The sequence below is a fragment of the Marmota flaviventris genome, chromosome 10, assembly GCF_047511675.1.
Source record: "Marmota flaviventris isolate mMarFla1 chromosome 10, mMarFla1.hap1, whole genome shotgun sequence".
Lineage (NCBI taxonomy): Eukaryota > Metazoa > Chordata > Mammalia > Rodentia > Sciuridae > Marmota > Marmota flaviventris.
The window spans coordinates 76,294,464-76,314,131 of NC_092507.1; the positions used below are offsets into that span (position 1 = coordinate 76,294,464).

Below are 19,668 nucleotides of genomic sequence, written 5' to 3' on the forward strand. Positions count from 1 at the left end.
GCTCTGGAAAGCACTCTTCCAGCAGCAGGTCTTAGTGATTAATTTCAAAGCCTGAACCTAAGCATTATCGACTATAATAAAAACCACAGGTCCCCAGAGTCAGTAAGTATTGATGTTGGTTTAAAGCCAGTGGATAAATGATGTTTAATGTATTAAATATTAAAGGCAGAAACATGGTTTGGTGAGTGCTGCTGATGCTGCCAATTAAAACATCCAGTTTGATTTACAGAAATTTAATTTTATCTAGATACAATCTATTTCAACTGACAGTCACTATATAATAATGATAAAATACTATTAAAGGCCCAAAAGATTTCCTAAAATTATATGTGAATGCAATGAGAAAAAAAATGAAAATAACTTTAATATTTAATGGTCTATATTTTCTGATAGGTAGCCAAATTTGTATCTTTTTAAAATATTTTTAGTTGTAGATGGACACAATACCTTTATTTTGTTTAGTTTTTTTTTTTTTTTTAATGTGGTGCTGGGGATCAAACCCAGTGTCCCACGCATGCTAGGCAAGTGCTGTACCACTGAGCCACAACCTCAGCCCCCAGTTTGCATCTTTAATGTTACATTGAATTCTTACAATTTTGGAATACTATAAACTATATCTTTTTAAAAGATAATACTATGACAATGGAACAAAAGAAATCTCGAGGGAATATATAAATACCCTCCTCCCTTTGTTTTTTGCTTTTCTGTAATTTCCAAAATATTATTCAGAGCCCTAATATAGTTACTTTAAAGGTGGGTCGTTTTTTTAAAATAAAAAGATCTCTGATTACACCACCTTAAACTTGCATTAGTGTGTTGGCTTCACATCTGACCCTTGAAGTAAGTTTTTAAATTCATACTTGATGTATAACATTCCCCCCAGTTCTGCTTAAAGTATGGGTTGTTGAAGCCAACAGCTTATATTTCACCACTGATTATTGGAACATTCTATAAATTTCTAGAAAGTGAAACTTTCCATCCTAAGAGAGTAATTTTTTAATAGCAAGCCAAAGATCCCAGTTACTGCACTTTGGAAATGTACAGCTAACTCAGGTCACCTTCAGTTTGTGCCAGGAAACACTTCTGTATATGAACTCATTAAATCCTCACATTGGCCATATATGGCAGGTGACCATTACTATTCTTATTATCACAGCACTGCCACATTTCATAAGTGAGGAAACTGAAGCACAGAGAGATAAAGTAAATTGCCCCAATTCCTATAGTTAGTAACTAGCGAAGTCAAAATTTGAACCCACGCAGTCTGGCTCTAGGATTCAGTCTCATAAATTATTGCACCTAAGGCTAAACATAGACCCTGTTTCCACAGACTTTCACAGACTTGCAAGTATAATGTATATTTGAGTAATATTCTTTTTTAAAAAAAGTGATTTTTTTAGAATTTTGTATCCTACAGTTTTCCATTACTTAAGATATCTAGGTTATTTCAAATATATCTATGCATTGACTGTGAGCAAGCAAATAAGAGGAATCATGCTGTGTTGAGATTATTGCCAGTCTAAAACTAGTTTTCTCAGGGTTTTAGCCCCCAAAGATGATGAATTTGTTGTTTGATTCCCTTCTTTCCCAGTTTACAAATTAAAGAAATTCTTCCATGAGTCCCCCAGACAAAGTTAGTCATTTCCTGCCCTCTGATCCCACAGCATTTTGTTCATACTCCATATTTTAAGTAAATACTGTTTTGTAATTAATCTGTTTATATGTCACGTCTTTCCACCCCCACCCTTGCTTCCAAGAGTTCTTCAAGAACTGGAACCAGGTCTAATTTATTTTTGTCTGCCACTAGCCTGTTGACAAGTGAATGAATCATATTGCCAGAGAAGTGAAGGGACTTGCCCAGAGCCACAAGCCTGAAATGTAAGCACCTTTCGAAACTCCTCACCTCATACTTGTCACTCACTAAGTGCCAGAAATGTTTTTAAGGTATTTGAACACTTGCAGAGGAGTTTCCCTGGGTTCCTCTAGACCAATGACTTGTAAAACAGTAAGGATGACCACAATGAGGAGGAGGAGGAGGAGGAGGAGGAGGACCACCATAGTTACATTGCCCCTGATCCTGCTGTTATCATTTAGGGCATCAAATGCAATGTTTGTGAAAGCTTTGACACTGGTAAAGCCCCTTAGATAAGTATGTGTATCCTGTGACTCTGACCTGTTACTATTCACATGTGACTCACAAGTACTTCACAGTCATTGTCTTGTTAACTTTTCATGACACCTCTGTGAGATAGGCGATCTGTTTGCTGTTTCACAGAGGAGAGAACTGAGCCTGAGAGAGACCAGGTACTTAAGCTGTTATCACAGATGGCTGAAAGGGGACTAGAATCCACCCAGGACACTGGCTTGTATCCAGTAAGCCACCAGAAAAAGGCCACAGGGTCCCTCAGGGTATGTCCTGGTCATCTTCTGATGTCCCGGGGACTCTGGAAACCTCTGGAATGAGCCCAGGAAGGAAATACAATGAGAGATGAGAGTCAGGTTCCTCTAGGGCCAGTTATATATGTGTGTTTAGATGTTAGTCAGATTTTTCATTTTATCAAAATGCAGGGCTTGGACACCAAATGCTCCATAAGATAAAATGAGCAGTTTGGTTTTGAAGTGGCCAACCACCATCTGCTGTTGTAACTGTCAGCAGCCGCGTGGGGATCCTGTAGATCTGGCGGGAGGGGCTAACCTCTGCATTGCTTTTGTCTCAATGGGGAGTTCCTTACTTTGACTCTCAGAGGAAATGAAGGCTGATAAATCCAGCTGCTGCTTCCTGTTCCTATAATTCTGAGATTTATTTTTTTTTTTTTTACGAGCAGAATGCTTTATTTTTAAACCAGTGGAAAATACCCTCAACCTGTTTGTTATTAGTATTTCCTTAAAAAATGGATGTATTCACTTGAGCTTGAGAGAAAGAGAGAGAGAGAGAGAGACCGACCCATAATGCTGCCTGAGATGGCTCAGTTTTCTGTTTTTCAACGGCAACAGGATGAAAACCAATTAAGGCAGACTTGACTGTGCAGAAAGCTCTATGTGAGGTTGATGACAGAGTTTGATTTAGGGGAGGCCTGTAATTTATATCTGTGGCCTTACTATCTTTCAGCCTGTGCTTGTCTAATTCAGGTCTGGTTTTTCTTCTGCTTGATTGTGACATTAGTGAATAAATACCTGCATCCTCTAAGAAATGCACTACCTCCTCAAATTCCATCATATACACAAAGCAGCCATTAGGTATAGGTTGCTAGGATGCAATTTGGTGCCTTGGCTTGTGTAACCGATGATTTAATAACTAAAAGTAGTACGTAGAAATATTTTCCCTAATGCCACATTTTTTTTTCATTTCCTAATTTAAGAGACAGAGAAGAAGGCGTATGGGGTCCAATGGTGCATCTTTCAGAAGCACTAAAGGAAATTTATTTGGCAAAGTAGAATTCTAAGAATGTAGTAAAAATACCAAACCCCTTCACAGAGTAAGAATCTTAGGTCTGAATTAAGCCTTTTAGACCTTTCCTTAATATTTGTGAAATCATAGCTAAGGTACAACTCTGTTCACAGGGGGTAAGAGTACATATTTTACTCTTTGAGAGTCAGCGTAACAGTTAATATTAAATGATTTCAGAATAAAAGGAAATCTTCATAACATAGGTTTAAAGAAGGGCTTACCCTGAATATTTGGTCTGAATTTTTTAAGCTTCTGATAGTGATGAGTAAAGAACTGAGTGAGACTTGACGCTCATTGGAGCCAATCTAGCACACTTAATGTCAGAGGTGTCTTTCCAGTTGTAATCTCTATTCTGCCATCTCCTTGTGTAGCCGTTTCTTGCTATAAAACAAAGTTCACATTATTTCTTTGTCTCTTAGTAGTTAGTAAGGATCGGGTTCTTTGGACTCCATGAATGGGCTATTAAAAAACCAGACTGATGATAAAGGTGTGAAGTGATGTTGTCATTAAATAGCAGTTAGGTTGTAAGTTGTAGCTGCATTTTTTTAGACTGTGTTCCAGGTGTCCTGGGGTAGCCTTTGAACACTAAGCGTTGTCTCCTTCACATAAAGGTTCCTTCTAATGGTTGGTAAATTTGGGGATTTAATTTAATTTGGACTCATCTCTAATGTAAAGCAAGAGAACGGGGCAGCTGTGGGCTTAGTAGAGTCAGTCAGATCTGGGTTTGAATCCTAGTCCACTGTACATTAGCTGTGTGACCTTTGGTCAAATTACTCAAGCTTTCTATCCCTCAGTTTCCTCTTAGTAGAACTGAAAACATAATCCTACTGCTCAGATGGACAATTTAATGAGCCAAGTATGTGAGTACTTGGTTCCTCAATAGGGATACTTTTCTTCCCACCTTCCCTGTGTGTTTTCAGTAGCCTTGGGGTTGAGTGGAAGGCACTGCCTAAGATTGCCGTGTGAGGACATCAGCACACCCTGTACCTCCCACCTCTCCGCCCATTACTTGATCATACCCAGAGCTGCTCACCCCTGTGGCCAGGTACTATGTGGTACAGGTGGGGTGAATTACATAGGATGTGGAACCATTTTGCAAGGTATCATTTTTTCCTTTAGTCTTTCCCCAAAAAAGACCCTATTATGTTGGTGTTTACCAGCTTACTAAAGGGAAAAGCAAACACTATATATCCAAACTTCTATCAGAATTGGAATTCCGTGGTCTTTAGTCCTTTCTGAAGGTGTGAATATTAAGCATCCTATATATATATGTGAGTTGTAGGTCCTAGTAGAAATGTTTATAGTATGTGACTTACCTTTATGCTCAAAAACATCTCTACATCTCTGAACTTTTTCACACTTTTTGTCTGTGTGTGTGTGTGTGTATAGTAGTACTGGGGTTTGAACCAGGGGGTACTCCACCACTCAGCTTCATTGCCAGCCACCCTACCCACAACCTACTTTTTAAAATTTTGAGACAGGATCTAAATTGCTAAGGCTGGCCTCAAACTTTCAGTTCTCCTGCTTCAGCCTGGGATTATAGACGAGTACCACCGTGCCTAGTGTCACCCTGCTATTTTCAATTTCTACTTCCCTACTCCTTTCCCATCCTAAAAAGTATATTCTTCTATCAATCTTGCTGTTGACCTAGCCTTTGTTTCTTTGTGTCCCCCACCCCAGGTAGGTTTTGAGAAGGGAACATTCAGTATTCACTTTCTCACTGTGGGCCAAACTTCACTGAAAGGGCTCCATAGGAACCTCTGGAGGCTCCAGCACTGGAGGCACTTTTATTCCTGACTTCAGCACTAGCTTGTGATGGGTGTTGCTGCTCACCACTCTCTTCCTGAAATGCTTCCCTGCTGTGGCTCCCAGGACAAGCCTCTCCCTAGTTCCTGTGTGTGCTCTCTTTGGGCGATCTCACTTTCCATACACTGATTAGTCATAAGTCTAGTTGTATTCCAGATCCTTCTTCTGAGTTTTAGCTCAACCATCTCTACTTAAAAATTATTACACCAATCCTCATTATCAGAACTGAAAAATTGCTGGGTGCAGTGGTGCACATCTGTAATCCAGCAACCCAGAAGCTGAGGGAAGAGGATGGTGAGTTCAAAGTCACCCTCAGCAGATTAATGAGGCACAGCCAGACTCTGTCTCTAAATAAATACAAAATAGTGCTGGGGATGTGGCTCAGTGGTTGAGTGCCCCTGAGTTCATTCCTCAGTAAACCGTCCCCGTGCACCCCCCCCCCCCCGCCCCCCGCAAAAAAATAGCAGGTGCTTAAGTATGAGTTTGCAAAACAGTTTTTCAAAATATTACATTGAGGGTTGGATATTCCTCAGTGGCAGAGTGTTTACCTAGCCTGTGCAAAGCCTCAGTGAGCTCTCTATCACTAACCAAAATACCTGAGAACAATTTATAAAGGGGGAAAAGTTAATTTGGGGCTCAAGGTTTCAGAGCTCTCAATCCATGGTCAGCCAGCTTCATTGCTCTAGGCCTGCTGTGCTGCAGAAAATCATGACAGAGGGGTTTGGGGGAAGAAAGCTGCTCAGCTCCTGGCAGCTGGGAAACAGAGAGCAAGGAACCAGGCGCTAGATATAGTCCTCCAAAGCACCAACCCCCAGGGATGTACCTTATCCAGCCATGCCACCTACCAGCAGTTACCAACCAGTAATCGTCTCACCTCTGATCATTCCTACATTGCCTAACACATGAGCTTTTCAGGGGACATTAAAGAATCAAACCATAACACCTTAAGAACCCCACAGTTAAAGCCTATTATTTTTCAGACTATTCAGGCTAATGGAATCTGGTTTCTGGAATAATTGAAAAACTAGTGAAACAAACAAAATACACACACACAACAACAACAACAACAACAAAACTTTCTAGGGAGACAAGGAAAGGTAGCATAGTTTTTCATTCATCAATGGGTTTTTTTTTAAGGCTAATATTAAAATGATTTACACTTCATAAGTAAATGATAGCCAAGAAGTAGGGTAACAGTAAAGGAGGGCTCAAAGATACAAGGATGTAGAATGAGGACAAAACCAAATACTCCAAACCTGTACAAGATAATCAACACAACAGATATCATAATATGTACATAAGTAGCCTACAGTCTCTTTTGTTGAATTAACTTAAAATAGAATTTCAATTTTAAATTGCTCGAATGGAATATAAGAATGTGACTTAAGGAGTTTCACTTGCCTGAGTTTTCATTTTATCTCAACCTTTTATGAGTTCATCTGAAAAATTAAAATAGTTGATATCTCACATTACTCACTGAGTAAACTCGGATCTTCATTTTCCTTATCGATGAAATGGGTTAAAACACGGTTGTAATAAAGCACACATACTAAATGTTCTCATGACTAGGGCTCCCTGGAATTGGATTTAGAGGTGCAGAAACATCTGGGGGGATGGGAGGGCAGGGGGAACCTGTGAAGAAAACCCAGAATTTGGAATATGATGTTGATAGGAAAATAAAGGGTCATGAAGGCTTTGAGAGGAAAAGAAATCAATAAAGAAAAGAAAGGAGAATAGAAAAATCAAAACCAGGAGGGGACTTGAGAGAGAGTAAAGGGATAAATCAGTCAAATAATGTACAAATTAAGGACAACCCAAACACAATTAACCCAATTGTTAATGACCTTCAACAGAATAATCTCTGTTGTGGTGGAATTTATTATTAACATTAGAAAATGTCTTAGAATTAACTAAAAATTCCCCCAATGGGTTGACCTTTTAAAGTAACACAAATAGAGCCTGATTTTAGAATTAGTGATAAATTAGTAAACTTGATAAATATTACTTTTGTCCTATTTTCAAGGATTTGATAAAACAAAGACATGTTTTATTCATATTTAATCTTGTTTCTAAGTACTTCGCATCTATTTATTTGTGTCACTCTTGTGAAAATTACAAATGATCCAGAAAAGGAGTTCTGAGAGGACATTTAGCAGGAAGCCTTTCATTAGCTAAGGTGTGCTGTAATTAATGGTCATTTCCCTGTCCCCAAATTATTTGAACAAGTGGAGTTTTAATGGAGAGCCATAGTTAGGACATTATAACACTTCTCCCAATTATAAAGAATTAGTGGAGTTATAATACTGAATCAGAATTGAGCAGACTGTGGTTTATTTAAAAGAACAAAAACAAAAAAACTAAACCTTCATGTGGTGGGAAGGTACAAAATACGACAAATCTAATTTTTAATTCAGTATGTTGTTACTTATTTTAGATGAGTTGCTTCTTTGAAAACTCATGAAGATCTTTGACTATGGATCATTTTGAATATTTACTTTCTGATAAAGCACATCTATTTAACTCTGAGAAAATGGTCCAAGGTAGCATTTTTATTTTTGTGGTGCTGGGGCACAAACTCGAGTATAATGATTTGGATTTGTAACGTTCCCCAAAAAACTCAGGAATTTTAAGCAACACAGGAATGTTCATAGATACAAAGATTAGATTGTGAGAGCTATATTCTTTTTTTTAATATTTTTAGTTGTAGATGGACATAATATCTTTATTTTTATTTATATATTTTTACGTGGTGCTGAGGATCAAACCCAGTGCCTCTTACACGCTAGGCAAGTGCCCTACCACTGAGCCATAATCCCACCCCTTGAGAGCTGTATTTTTTATTTTTTTTTTTTAGGTGGACACAATATCTTTATTTTATCTTTATGTGGTGTTGAGGATCGAAGCCAGTGCCTCGCACATGCCAGGCGAGAGCGCTACCGCTTGAGCCACATCCCCAGCCCAAGAGAGCTGTATTCTTAATCAGTGGGTTAATCTACTTGATGGATTAATTATTTTATTTTATTTTACTTTATTTAGTTGTAGATGGACACAATATCTTTATTTATTTATTTCTGTGTGGTGCTAAGGATCAAACCCAGTACCTCACACGTGTGAGGCAGGTGCTGTATCACTGAGCTACAGCCCCAGCCCTCGATTAATGATTTTAGTAGACTATTGGGTAGGCAGGTGGAACATGGCTGAATGAATAGGTCACTGGGGATATGTCCTGGGGCTTTATCTTTTCCCTGGCTCCTTGCTCTCACTGTTTTCCAGCTGCTACAAGCTGAGCAGCTTTCTTCTACCACCCCACCCCACTATGATATTCTGCCTCACTTCAGGCCCAGAGCAAGAGGGTCCGACCACTGACCATGGACTGAGACCTGTGAAACCATAGGCCTAGAATAAACGTGTCATCTTCAAAATTATTCTCATCAGGTATTTTGGTCATAGCAAGGAAAAGCTGACTGACATAAGGCAAGTTGACCCTTTTTGATTGTTTGGCACACAATGGTTATATTTTTTTATAGGTAAAGACGAAATTAAATATTTTTAGTTTTCAAAGTATGTTTCACTCCAGAAATATTACAAAAGAATAGTTATCAATTACCTATACATTAATAACACATTGTAGTTCCAACTAAGCTGGTAGATTTCATGGTCTATTTCTTGTCTAAGAATATGAGGGTTTATAGTTTTCATTTATTATATATAATCTGCCTACTTTTCAAAAAGGTTTGAAGGCATGTGAAAAAATTCATTTATAATAAAACCATGTAAATCAGAGTAAAAGAACAAATAGTGGGACAATGAAATGGAGGATTAAAAGAAATCTGGGAGTCTTTTCCTCTTTCCCCTCCCATACAATCAGTTGTTAAGTTCTGCTTTTTTTTTTTTTTTCTTTCCTGACTCTTATAAGACTTGCTTACTACTCATTTTTCTTTTTATCACTCACAGCCTGGTTATAACTACCACATATGTCCTTTGACCAGAGTAATGCAACATCTACCTTTTTTTTTTTTTTAATTTTTAGTTGTAGTTGGACACAATACCTTTATTTTATTTATTTATTTTTATGCGGTGCTGAGGATTGAACCCAGGGCCTCACACATGCTAGGCAAGCACTCTACCGCTGAGCTTCACAACCCCAGCCCCAGCAGCTGCCTTCTTGAGCTCTCATCTTCCCTACTAACCTGGATGTTAAGCCCAGAGTATTCTTTTGATAAAGATACATAAAACTGATTTTCACTTGTCTTCAACAAAAAAACTCAACATTGACTTGCCACTACCCTTAGTTTGATGATCTCAAATCTTCTAGGGTCCTGCATCATCTCATGCTGTACTCACTCCCTGAGCTCTGGGCTCTGGCTCTTTCTTCATACTTCACCTTGTCATAACTTCAGAAAATTCCTCCCTGATCTGTTGACCGAGGAAACTCTCATCATCCACTTTCATCTCGCCATGCAATCAGGGAAAGGTCCATGCTTTCTGGGACCAGAAATTTATGAAATTTGGGGAGCTCAGAGAAAAGAATAAACAAAGATACAGAAGTAGTGCCGGCCTTGAAAGGGCCCTGTGCAAAGGTGACATGCTGGTGCATAAGCTGCTTTTTCTGCATGGCACATCTGCCTCTGCCCATTCCTCTTCTTGGCAGCTCTTCACAGTTGACAGTTTGATTTATGTGCCCAACTAGATGGGTATTTCCTTCCTCTACACTTTACACAGTGAGAGAGAAAATATGGCTGAATTTGATCACCAATTTTCTCCAGCAACTTGCATAGCTTTAACACTTCAGTGTACAGTATGTGCTTGAATGTTTAGCATGTGCCTAGGCACTACAACACCCAGTGCCATTGCCTGTTCAGAAGTGAAGAAAACCCCATGTGTGAGGAAATCTGAGGCTCTGGCAGCTTCATAACTCAAAGAGACTCCCTCTCTGGAGCTCCTTCATCCCTGGCCTTTTCTATCACCTGCTGTGTGCTAAGACCAGGCTCTAAGCCTCTGCCCTTCATCAGGAATTAGATATTGATCGTCTGTCCTAGTAAGGATATGCTCACCCTCACCTTTGTCTTTCTGTCCCTATAAAATGTTTAGGTGTGAGCCAAACTGCCTGCTCTTTGTTTATTGGATCGAGTTAGGTTCAGAATAACCTGTTACAAAGAGCTATAATGTGTCGTCCATCTAGGCATTGAAAATGATCAGCCTATCAAAGCCGATCATTTTTACTTTGGAATAATTAATAGTGACCTTTATTAATTAAGTGCCTATCTTGTGCATTGCCCTCCTTGTAGGAGAAGAATTTAAACCCAGATGAGGGAGAAAGGAAGCCTAAGGGTTGTGCCGGCCTCAGGAGCAGCCATTATTTGACTATACATTCATTTTTATTTCTAATGACTAGGGCCTCCAATACACTACCAAGAAACCGTTTCAACTAAATAAGCTACCTATCCAGGGATTAGAATTTGTATTAGTATCTTTCTCTCATGCTACCTTTGAGAAGTTTTTGAGGGCTCATAGGATGAGCACGTGTATGTACCAGGTACTTGGGTGCTTTCCAGCTGTCTTCACCACAGCAGAAGTAAGGATTGGCAGGCTCCCAGCTTTCCATGTCCAGAGTACTCATGAGTTTGCCAACAGAGGGGCTCTCTATCCCAGAGACAGCTGGAAGAGAGTGCGACAAGCTTCTGGAACCATGCAAAGCTGCTTAGGAGGTCAGGGAATTCCATCCCTAGCATGTTTTCCTTAGCTCTGTTTCAGGCTTGTGCCATGCATACTCCAGGAAAAAAAACACTCAAAGTGAGTAAATGGAAGAATAGAATTGTCAAATTTTGGTCTAAGATGCCCATGTTACAGGTGGAAAGAAGGGGCTTGAAAGATGCAAGCAAAGCTCTCTTAGTAATCACACTGGCTACATAATAAACTGGGTAAAGTTAGGATTATGAAGGTTAGAATTATGAAGGCTTCACTCTAGGCTTGGGCCAGCTGTCTCTGGAGCTTTAGTTAAGGTCAGGTAGCTGCCAGACTCTATTGTAGGGGCCAGTAAGACCTTTGCCATTATCCCCTGTTTTATGTTTTCTCTAGGATGCGGTTCTCAATAAGGGTTTTAAATTATTCCCATTTACAATCCCCAGAAGCTGTATCTAGCACATAGCAAATAATCTGCAAATATTTGTTAAATGAAGTTTCTAGCAGAGAGTGAGTTAACTAAGTGGGGTCTGTAGGAACTAAAGCATGGTGATATTCTGTTGTCCAGAGTTTGGGATTTAGGGTATGCCAGTGACAGTGTGTTGAGGATCACCAGGGGTCCTGTGAGTAAAAAAAACGTGGAAGCATGGACTTGGAGACTTCTTTCTTTTGTCCCATGAATAAGTTCTCCTCTTCAAGCTCTCAGACATGAGCCTGGGTTTTTACAAGTGAGAGCTAGAACAAAAGGCCAGGAATTCACGGTAACATATTAACACGTTTTTGTTAATTCCTAAGCTGCTTTGCCTTAGATCCATTACCAAGTATTTAGAGTTTTGTTCCTTAGCTTTGAAGCAAATTTTCCCTGAGAATAGCAGTGCTCTTGGGAGAAACTACTAAAGAGGTACCAAAATATTCCTTGTGTAAAGTTCTTTTTATATTTCACAAGTTCTAAATTTTCTTCAGAACTCATCTTCCAGGTGTTAAATGGATTTTATAAAAAGTTTTTGGTGGTTCACAAAATGGGTGGATTTTGCCCAGTGTGAAATCAGATAATAGTAGGTTCTATTTAAAAAGTGTTTCTTTGGGCAAGGGATGTGCTTTCGTGGTAGAGCACTTGCCTAACATATGCAAAGCCTTGGGTTCTATCCCCAGTGCTGCCCCAAGAAAGTTTTTTTTTTTTTTTTTTTAATTTAGGGGTACCCCCGTCCCATTTTTTTTTTTTTAACCATCTTATATTTTGAAGCCTTGGTAAGTTGCTGAGGCTTGCCTTAACTCGTGATCCTCGGATCTGCCTCAACCTCTGAGTACCTGGAATTATAGGCATGCACCACCATTCCAGGTATTATTTTCTTAAATTGTAGGGATTTTTGATATCTGACTTGGGTGTTTTGTGAGTCTGTGTACTTGCATGTACATTCTTACATGTATATTGAGTGTTGGGGAAGGGTTATTGGTAGTGATGGTAAGATTTATTGTTCTTAAAGTTTTAATTTAGGTGATCATATTTTTCTGTTTGATACTAGAATCTTGCTGATTGCTGGTAATAATCTCATTGATTTTTGTTTTCCAGTGTGTAGTTAGTTAACCATTTTACACTTCTATCAAATGTGAACAAAGGACAAGATTTAAACTCAGGTCTCTGTGGCATCAAAGTTGTACCCAATCTAATATAATTTACTCCTTTCTAATATAAGTAATTTTTTAAAAAATATTTATTTTTTAGTTGTAGTTGGACACAATACCTTTATTTTATTTATTTATTTTTATGTGGTGCTGAGCATCGAAACCAGGGCCTCACATGTGCTAGGCAAGTGCTGTACCACTGAGCCACAACCCCAGCCCATAAGTAATTTTTATTTACATGTTTTTAAAAGAATATGTGATATTGAGTAACACACTTTTTAAATTATTATTTGTTTTTTTTAGTTATACATGACTATAGAACCTATCCTGATATATTTATACATGTATGGAGTATATCTTATTCTAATTAGGGCCCAGTTTTGTGGATATATATGATGTTAAGATTCACTGTGGTGTATTCATATATGTACACAGAAAAAGTAAGCCAGATTTATTTTACTGTCTTTTCTTTCTTTCTTTTTTTTGGGGGGGTTGGGGGCGGGGTGTTTGGTGCTGGGGATCAAACCCGGGGCTTTGTGCATTCGAGGCAATCACTCTACCAACTGAGCTATATCCCCAGCCCTTGTTTTTTCTATTCCTATCCCCACTCACTTCCCTTGATTCCCCTTTGTCTAATCCACTAAACCTCTATTCTTTCTTCCTACTCCATCCTGTCCCCTTGCTGTGGGTTAGCATCCACATATCAGTGGAGTATTGGGCCTACATTTTCTTATTCTATATGCAGGGTTACCTGGGTCTTTGATCCACTTTGAATTGAGTTTTATGCAGGGTGAGAGAGAGGAGTTAAATTTCATTCTACTATGTATGGATTTCCAGCTTTCCCAGCACCATTTGTTGAAGAGGCTGTCTTTTTCCCAGTGTGTGTTTTTGGTGCCTTTGTCTAATATGAGATAACTATATTTATGTGGATTTGTCTCTGTGTCTTCTATTCCATTGGTCTCCATGAATTTCATGACTACTTTTTCTGTTTCTATGAAGAATATCATTGGAATTTTAATAGGAATTGCATTAAATCTGTATAGTGCTTTTGGTAGTATGGCCATTTTGACAATATTTATTCTGCCTATCCAAGAACATGGGAGATCTTTCCATCTTCTAAAGTTTTCAATTTCTTTCTTTTCGTGTTCTGTAGTTTCCACTGTAGAGATTCTTCACCTCTTTTGTTAGATTGATAACCAATTTTTTGAGGTTATTATGCATGGGATAGTTTTTATGATTTCTCTTTCAATTGCTTCATCACTCATGAATAGGAACACAATTGATTTATGGGTGTTAATTCTGTTTCACATCTTCAGCAAATAGTTCGAACTCTTCTTTTCCTATTCATATCCCTTTAATGTCTTTCTTTTGCCTAACTGCTCTGGCTAAAGTTTCAGGAACTATGTTGAATAGAAGTAAAAGAGGGCATCCCTGTCTTGTTCCAGATTTTAGAGGGAATGCTTTCAGTTTTTCTCCATTTAGAATGATGTCAGCCTTGGATTTAGCATAGATAGCTTTTACAATGTTGAGGTATGTTCCCCCTGTCCCTAGTTTTTCTAGTGCTTTAAACATGAATGGATGCTGTATTTTTATCTAATTTTTTTTTCCTGCATCTATTCCGATAATCTTGATTCTTGTCTTTAAGTCTATTTATGTGAAGAATTACATTTATTGATTTCCATTTGTTGAACCACTCTTGCATCACTGGGGTGAACCCCGCTTGATTATGGTTCACTATCTTTTTAATGTGGTTTTTGTATGTGATATGCCAGGATTTTGTTAAGAATTTTTGCATCTATGTTCAGCAAAGATATTGGTCTGAAGTTTTCTTTCCTTGATGTGTCTTTGTCTTTTGGTATCAGGGTGATACTGGTTTCATAGAATGAGTTTGGAAGGGGTCACTCCTTTTCTATTTATTTCATGGAATAATTTGAAGATGATTGGTGTTAGTTTCTCTTTAAAGGTCTGGCAGAACTGGGCTGACAATTCACATTGTCCTGGACTTTTCTTTGTTGGTAGGCTTTGGATGGCACCTTCAATTTAATTTCTTCAAATTAGTTTATTTAAATTTTCTGTATCCTCCTGGTTCTATTAGATCATATGCCTCTAAAAATTTGTCGATTATCTTCCAAGATTTTTTAATTTATTGGAGTAAAGTTTTCAAAAGAGTTTCTTATTATCTTCTGTATTTCAGTAGTGTCTGTTCTGTGGTGATTTTTCCTTTTTCATCATGAGTTTTAATGACTTGAGCTTTTTCCCTCTTTTGGTTAGCTTGGCTAACAATTTATCAATTTTGTTTATTTTTTCAAAAAACCAACTTTGGTTTCATTGATTTTTTTTTTTAATTTTTTAAACTTCAACTTTATTGATTTCAGCTCTGGTTTTAATTATTCCCTGTCTTCTACTGATTTTGGTATTGATTTGTTCTTATTTTTCTAGGGACTTGAGATACAATGTTAGATTATTTATTTGGTGTCTTTCTGTTGTTTTAATGAACGAGCTCAATGCTATGAACTTTCCTCTTAGAACTGCCTTCATAGTGTCCCAGAGATTTTGATTTCTTATATCACTATTCTCATTTACCTCTAAGTGGTTTTTTTATTATTATTATTTCACCACTGATTTCTTCTGCTGGCATTCCTTGTTCAATAATGAATTATTTAATTTCCAGGTGTTAGAGTAACTTCTATTTTTTATCTTATCATTGATTCCTAATTTCATTCCATTATGATCTGATAGAATGCAAGGTATTGTGTCTACTTTTTGGTCTTTGTTAAGAGTTGCTTTGTGGCCTAAGATGTGGTCTGTTTTAGAAAATGATCCATGTGCTGCTGAAAAGAAAGTGTATTCAATCTTTGGATGAAATATTCCATATATGTCTGTTAAGTCTAAATTATTAATTATATTTTTTAGCTCTGTAGTTTATTTATTTAGTTTTTGATTGGAAGATCTATCCAGTGATGAGAGAGGCCCCCAGTATTATTGTGTTGTGGTTTATTTGATTCTTGATGTTGAGAAGAGTTTGTTTGATGTGCTTAGATGCTCCATTGTTTGGGGCATAAATATTTACAATTGTTATTTATTGTTGTATATAATTCCCTTAAGCAGTATGAAATGACCTTCTTTGTCTCTTCTGATTAACTTTGGTTTGAAGTCCACTTTATCTCATATGAGAATAGAAAACCTGATTGTTTGCGAGATCCATGTGATTGGTATGTTTTTCCCAGTCTTTTACCTTCAGTCTGTGGATGTCTTTGCCTGTGAGGTGAGTCTTTTGGAGATAGCATATTGTTCGGTCTTATTTTTTAATTCAATCTTCCAGCCAGCCTATGCCTTTTGATTAATGAATTTAGGCCATTTACATTCAGTGTTCTTATTGAGAGATGATTTTTTATTCCCTGTCATTTTGATTTATTTCTAGTTTTTAATTTGTATTAATTTCTCCTTTGATTGACTAATCTTCTAGTGTAATTTCTCCTTCTGAAGGTTTTCACTTTTAATTTTTATTTTTTCCTCGTGAAATAATTTAGTGATTATGTTTTGTAGTACAGGCTTTCTAGTTGTGAGATTTTTTTAACAAAAATTTGATTTTCAGTTTCATCCTTAAGGTTTGAGAAATTTTCTGATTTTATTTCATTGAAAAGATTGTACATTCCTTTACTTTGTGTTTTAAAAGCCTTCATCTGTCCCAAAGAATTTTAAATTTGGCCTTTTTGCATCCCATATTTCTTGAAAGTTCTCTTCATGATCTTTCAACATCTTTTCTCTGTGGTCAACTTTTTTTTTAGGATTATATACATTTGTCTTCATTGCCTAGAACTCTGTCTTCCAAGTTGTCTAATCAGCTGGTGATGCCAGCCATTGGATTTTTAATTGGGTTTATTGATTCCTTCATTTCAAGTATTTCCATTTGGTTCTTTTTCATTCCTTCTCTTTATTGAAGTAATCTTTCATTTCCTGTATTTTCTCTCTGATTTCACTCCTTACATCACCTCACAGATCAGTTTAACTATAAACTTTCTTAACTCCTTCTCTGACATTTTCTCCACTGTGATGTCAGTGGATTCTATTATTGAGGTATTTTGGTTTGTTTGTGATGGTTTGTTTCCTCACTTCTTCATATTGTTTGTGTGTCTACCCACTTATTAGTATGAATGTGAAGCAGTGGAGTTTCTACCCTATGACTTATAACGTGCCTGAAGTTTTTAGTACCTTACAGTTTAGGGGGAGACAAATAATAACAACAACCAATGCATTTGACTAAATACTTAGATCCTGTTATAACATTTACAGCGTTAATCGGCACAATAAACAGAAATGGTGTGATAAGCAATTGCCAACAGTAAAAACATTAACTTTGACAAAGCATTTTTTATTTCAAAAGGTGAACAGGGATAATGCAGAAGAGATGTAGGATGTGATGATTATGAGGGAGAATGAGAGAAAGTAGAAGTCAAAAATTAAAGGAAGAATGAAAGAGAAAACAATAGAATTTGTTAGCAAAAGAAAAGAGAGAATCAAAGAGAAATAGATAAGTGTAAAACAATACAAAACAAAACTACAATATACCAATCAAAAACCCTGTCCCTCAAAAGACAGAATCATGAAAAATAACTATCTTCAGGAAATGAGAAAAGAGGCAAATATGTACAAAGGTTCATGAACCATTCAGCACACAGGCAAACAATCAAAAAAAGAAAGAAAAGGATGAGGGGGGGGAAAAACGTTTCTTGATAAAAAATTAAGGAATTGTTTCCTTATGGTGGTCAGAAATTGTCAGAGTATAGGTTCATTGCTTCTTAATGTCTTTCTGTTTTTTCTTGAGGCATGTACTGCACAAGAGAGTAGTAGCCTCAGGCTGTCAAGTTCTTTCTCTTTATGTTGCTCCTCAAATTACCAGTTGGAGTTCAAATTCTTGGTTTCCCTTCTCAGCCGTGTGGGATGGAGTGGGTTGGGGTATATTGTCTGCTCCCCTCTCAGGATGAGGTCGCTATAGAGTTCTCTGAGCAGAGTTCCTCTAGGTGGAGCTCCTGAAGGCAGAGTGTAGATCCAGGTAGGTCACAGATTCTTTAGCTGAATAGCAGTTAGTCTGAAGATTTAAAAATCAGCGTACCTCCAGGGCCCAGCAGCTGCCAATCTACACTGGGAGACTGCACTTCAAGACCCTAGGTTTGACTTGAGGGGTGGAGAAGCCAATCCTTTCTTCAGTTATAAAGACTGAAATTGGCTTGCTTATCTCCTAGTAAGTCTTTTTTACATTTGGATTCAATGACCATCTTTGGAGGCTTATTTTGTGCCAAACTGTGAACTGGGTGTTCCTGATACATTACCCTGTGAGGTCATTATGAAGATTTTATAAATGAGGTATAGATATCATAGAGGAATGAGTACATGCTAAAGATTTTTCTCCAGAACCAGTTCTATGTAATAATGATAACATGTAGCAATCATCTTAACATTTGTACTTGAATTAGACTGTAGCTTAGCATGAATAACTACAATAGGCTGTAGCCATACCTACTTTCACTATACTTTTTCTGTTGAAAGATGGTATAGTTTCAGTTGCTCTCATATCCTCACCAGCGCTTAGTATTATCTGTCTTTTTCAGTTTAGGGATTTGGGTGGATTTTATAATACTTTATAGTATTTTGGAAATGGAGCCATTTACTTTGCCACCAAAACCTTAAACTCTAAATTTTCATACGTTCATTTTCAGGAATGCATTCTGTGCAAACACAGGGATGGTGTCAGATATAAAGCTCCTGAGATAGTGCATGGTATTTGACAGGAAGGTGACAAGCAATAACTATTATTATTATTATTACTACTAACTGCTTTCTGTACTCTTTCAGGAGTAGATGTGGGGCAAAAGGTAGTGCTTCCACGGTAATTAAAGAGAAAATAAAACTCGACAGAAGGGAAGTAGACTGAAGGAAATGCAGGGGCACAGAACCTCCAGTGGGGTGGCAGAGTAGACAGTGTGCTAGAGAAGAGCTCACCTGAGGTTGGAGTTTCTGTGCTAGTAACTATCCAAAGAACATTGGTGACTTGTCTTTTACATTTTGATTATTTCAAACTATTCTCTCTCCCTATTTCCTTTTCCAGGAAGCCTTTCAATGAAGGAATTCAGCTTAATAAAATGTTCCTCTGCCTAATACCATAGGTAGGCAGTTACTAAGTGTTCCTGGAACTTTTATGCAGATGAAGGTGATGATCAGAATCTTGTACATTCTGTTACTGATTGAGCACTGTTATGTATCCAGTATTGGATATATTGGACACAGAAGGAAGATGGCCACAGCCCCTGTTCTTACCAAATTGATAATCTAGTGGGAGATCAGACAGGCAGTGTGATTGGGTCATGATGGGGAGAGCTGCAGAGTCATGTGGGAGCCCCTGACAGTCTAGTGTCAAAAGAGGGAGGAAGTAGTCTAGAAAGAGGAAACAACAAGGGGCTGAACTCAGGGAGAATAGCTTGTTAGAAGAACTGAAGTTACTGACCTAAGAGGGTGGGGAGGGGAGGAGTTAGCCAAAGGACCTGCAGGAGGGTGGAAGACTGACAGGTTGGAGGAGGTCAAGAGTGGAGGTGGGGATACCAGCTGAAATAATCAAGATGCAAAAGAAAGCCAGTGTTCTTAGGACAGTCACTGTCAACATTCACTTCTCAATTCAATCCTCCAACCCTAGCAGCTTTTCTAAAACCTGATAGAAAAAAAAAAAAAATATATATATATATTATATATATTATATATATTATTATATTATTATATATATATTATATATATTATATATATATTATATATATTATATATATATTTTTTTTTTTTTTTCTTTCCTGTTATCCGCACAAATGGCCCTTTAAAATTATGGTCCTAGGTGGACCATCAATTTTTTTACCAAGAATAAACTTGTGCAAAGCATAGTAACCATGTACTTGAAGTAAGAGCTTCTTTGTAGCCTGTGAGTCAGTGCTGTTTTGTGATCTCTAGATTGGGACTGAAATACTCATGGCATGAGACAGAGTTGTTTATCTTTTAGTTTGGCGTACTATGATTCCAGAGTATTAACTATATGTTGATAAATCCTAAGTATGTATTCTATGACTTCT

General features: G+C 37.6%; 1 protein-coding gene across 3 annotated transcripts in view; it reads left to right on the plus strand.

Moving 5' to 3' along the window:
• The window catches only part of Lrrc8d (leucine rich repeat containing 8 VRAC subunit D), a 111,817-nt gene that overhangs the window by 88,530 nt on the left and 3,619 nt on the right, over positions 1-19,668 (plus strand). The gene's annotated exons all lie outside the window — the stretch shown is intronic.